Source organism: Chenopodium album, chromosome 7 (genome assembly GCF_948465745.1).
Source record: "Chenopodium album chromosome 7, dcCheAlbu1.1, whole genome shotgun sequence".
Classification (NCBI taxonomy): Eukaryota; Viridiplantae; Streptophyta; class Magnoliopsida; order Caryophyllales; family Amaranthaceae; genus Chenopodium; species Chenopodium album.
In genome coordinates this window covers 44,302,787-44,306,899 of record NC_137840.1, presented here as the reverse complement: position 1 = coordinate 44,306,899, position 4,113 = coordinate 44,302,787, and the positions used below count along the sequence as shown (strand labels likewise).

Below are 4,113 nucleotides of genomic sequence, written 5' to 3'. Positions count from 1 at the left end.
GTTTGGCGATTGAAGAAAAATCTCTGATAAACCTCCGGTAAAAACCGGCATGCCCAAGAAAAGCCCGTACCCCCGTGATGGAAGTAGGAGGGGGCAACTTTTCAATCACCGAAACCTTGGCCGGATCTACTTCAATGCCATTTTTTGAAACCGTATGGCCGAGGACAATGCCCTCCTCAACCATTAAATGGCACTTTTCCCAATTTAAAACCAAACTCGTCTCTTAACACCTTTTCAAAACTTTTTCAAGGTTAAAAAAAACAAGTGTCAAAAGACGAGCCACCAACACTAAAATCATCCATAAAAACCTCAATTTCTTTTTCAAGCATTTCAGAGAAAATGGAAGTCATGCATCTTTGAAAAGTAGAGGGAGCATTGCATAATCCGAATGGCATTCTTCGGTATGCAAATGTCCCATATGCACATGTGAAAGTAGTTTTCTCTTGATCACTTGGGTGGATAGGGATTTGGAAAAATCTAGAATACCCATCCAAGAAACAAAAGAAAGCATGGTTAGAAAGCCTTTCAAGAATTTGGTCCATGAAAGGGAGAGGAAAATGATCTTTCTTGGTGTTTTTGTTCAATCTGCTATAATCAATGCACATTCTCTACCCGGTCACCGTCCGGGTGGAGATTTCCTCTCCCTTTTCATCCTTGATTATGGTCATTCCACCCATCTTTGGAACCACATGAACCGGGCTAACCCATTTGCTATCTGAGATAGCATAGATGATTCCCTCTTCACGTAGTTTCAAGATTTCTTTCTTCACAACCTCTTAAAGGTGGGGGTTCAACCTTCTTTGAGGTTCAATGGAGGTGGAATGATCATCCTCAAGATGAATACGATGCATGCATAAAGAAGGGCTAATACCTTTAATATCATCAATGCTACACCCTATCACATCCCTATATTTCCTTAAAACATTAAGAAGTATTTCCAAATCAAGACCATCTAGGGTAGCATTGACAATAATAGGGTATTTTCCTTCCTTATCAAGAAAAGCATATTTCAAAGAAGGGGGAATGGGTTTGAGTTCTACCTTGGGAGGAGGCTCCTCCAATTTCTCCTCCTTGGACTCAATCTCCACCTCAACTTGTTGTTCAACTTCCTCCCTTGAGGATTCTTCCATTGCCATGACAAATTCTTTAGCCTCTTGAGAGTGGAACTCTTCTTTGCATGTAAGGGCTTCAATCATTGGATCTTGAGGCCTCATCATGACCCTCCCCAAGCGATCTAGCTCCTCATTCAGAACATCAACTCTATAGCATTTTTCAACCATGGGGGTCGGGAGCAACTTCGAAAATTCAAAGACAATTTTTTCATCGGCTACTTCACAAGTGATGGTGTTGTTCTTGCAATTGATGACCGCCCCCAATGTTTTAAGAGCTTCACGTCCCAAAATCAAAGGAGTGTTAACATCCTCCTCCATATCCTTCACTACAAAGTCACAAGGCACGTATATGTGTCCCACTTGAATTGGAACATCCTCAAGCTCTCCACAAGGTAATTTCACCGATCGATCGGCCAATTGAATTGTCTTCCTTGTAGGGATCATCTCAATATTGAGTTTTTGAGCAATGGATAGAGGGATTAAACTAACACTTGCCCCAAGATTGGCTAAGGTGCCCCTAGCTTCCATATTCCCAATTTTCACCGGCAAAGTGAAACTTCCTGGGTCTTTCTCCTTCTTAGGCATCTTATGTTGGACAAGAGCACTTACTTGATGTGGAAGAATGATAAGCTCATCATTGAGCTTCCTCTTGTTGGTGAGAATATCTTTGAGGAACTTGGAATAAGATGGCATTTGTGTCACAACTTCAAGAAAAGGGAGGTTGATATGCAAATTCTTCATGACACTAAGAAAATTTGTGAATTTGTCATTCAACTTCCTCTCCGCAAGCCGACCGGGAAAAGGAACCGGTCCATCAAGATTCCTAGCCTCACTAGGAATTGAAGTTGTCTTCTCATTGTCTATCTTCTTCTTCTCTGAACCTCCTTCTATCTCATCACCTTTTTCTTTCTCACCTCCCTTGTTTTCATTCACACTCTCCTCTCCTCCCTTCTTTCCCTCACTATCCCCTTCATTTGGTCCTTCATAGGAAGTTCCCGACCTCAATGTGATCGCCTTGCATGTATCGGATTTTGGATTGTGAGATGGGTTAGGTTGTGGTTGTCCGGGCAGAGTGGATGGTGAATTGAAAGGAATTCTCTCGGCCAATTGAGCTAGTTGTGAATCAACCATCTTGTGGTGGGCTCTTATCTCTTGCATTTGTTGCCGAAAGGATTCCATTTGCGCATGCATGGCTTGGAGGAGTTGAGTTTGAGTTAGCTCCGCTTGAGTTGCTTGTTCTTGATGGTTTCTTTGAGGTGCTTGGGTTTGATTGTTGTATTGGTTGTTCCTTAGATAGCTTCCTCTTAGGTTTCGGGGTTGAGATTGAGGTGGATTTTGATATTGAGGATTGGAGTTATAGGAAGGTTGAGCTTGTTGGTTCCATTGTTAAGGTTGAGGTATAAACCCGGGTGGTGGTTGTCTCCAAGCTACTCCACCGCCGCTTCCCCTAAATCCCTCTTGCCTAGTGTTGTATGCCGCTACATGATCGGGGCTTTAACCTCCACAATAGGATGTATCATGGTTCGTTCCTCCACAATTTTTACAAGAGAAGGAGTTAACTTGAGAAGAGCTTGCTCCACCACTTGAGCTTGCATTCACACTCGTGTTCAATTTGGAAAGCCCTTTTGTTAGTTGATCAATTTGATGTTGTAATTGATCAAATTTCTCCAATTCATAAATACCACCTCTCTTTGGAGCGTTTCTTCTTCGGCTTCCCCAAGAGAAATTCTTTGCTACCTCTTCTATTGTGGCTTCAACTTGATTTTGAGGGATCTTGATTAATTGGCCACCCGCCCCCGCATCCAAATTGGCTCTTGACATGGGCTCCAATCCGTCATAGAAAAACCGCATGAGCAACCCTTGATTATACTCATGTTGGGGACATGCTTGCACCAACTCTTTGAATCTCTCCCATGCTTCACCAAGACTTTCACCGGCCTCTTGGTTAAATGATGCAATTTTTCTTCTCATTTTGGCGGTCTTCTCTTCGGAGATAAAGCGCTTCAAGAACGCCTTTACAACCTCCCTCCATGTTGTGAGAGAGTTAGGCTTTACTTGCTTTAGCCATTTCTTTGCTCGTTTGGTGAGAGATTACCGGAAAAGGTGCATACGAATGTAGTCTTGACTCACTTCACTGGTTTGCATCATTGTGCACAATTCAAGGAATCGGTCCAAATGTTCAATAGGGTCCTCACTTGCACTTCCTGAAAATTGCTCCGATTGGACCATTCGAGTATTATGTGGATGGATTGAGAACTTAGTTTGCGTGACGGGTAGCAAAATCCCTCCCGTGAGCTCATAATCCTCCGGATTTCCGAACTCACGAAACAAGATATCGTTCTCTTGTCCCGCCATTGATTCGCGTGGTGAAATTGAAGAGTAAGTATCACTCTCACTATTAACTATATCACCAAAGCCTCTTCTCTCGTCATGATAAAGCCTACGGACTTGTCTCAAGGTTCGGTTGATTTCGTGGTCAATTTGACGTGAGGGTTCTCCTTGAGACCTCCTAAGCATTCACCAAAGCTAAGCAAACAATTAGAAATGACAAGGATGATAAAACAAAAGAAACAAAAAGAAAAGAAAGCAAAATGACTCTAACAAAAGCAATAAAATTAGCTAAACAAGCCGCTTCCCCGGCAACGGCGCCAAAATTTGATCGGGATAGGACAGGTCGTTAAACTACCACCCTAATCAAATTCACAATTTATAAAGCCTAAACCTACACTAAGCTAGTTAGTAGCAAGTAAAGGGTCGAACCACTAGGGAAGCACACTAATTCAACACCTAATATCACTAATGCAAGAGTAAAAAGGGGTTTGTTTTGTTGGTTTTGTTGATTGGAACACTAAAACTACAAGTAAGCAAGAAAATGATGATTAAAATCAATAGAAAATTATGCTAGGGATTCGGGGATTCCAATATGATTAGAAAGAGGAAAATAATGGTGATTATCATGAAACATATGCCAAAGAACACAAGGTTCTACCTAAACAATTCA

At 42.0% G+C, this 4,113-nt stretch overlaps 1 non-coding gene across 1 annotated transcript; it reads left to right on the top strand.

Moving 5' to 3' along the window:
• The first annotated feature begins 2,978 nt into the window (after positions 1-2,978).
• Positions 2,979-3,086, top strand: LOC145641418 (small nucleolar RNA R71). Its single transcript, XR_014115444.1, has one exon. It is a non-coding gene; the product is annotated as a small nucleolar RNA R71 (small nucleolar RNA).
• Positions 3,087-4,113: the final 1,027 nt, after the last annotated feature.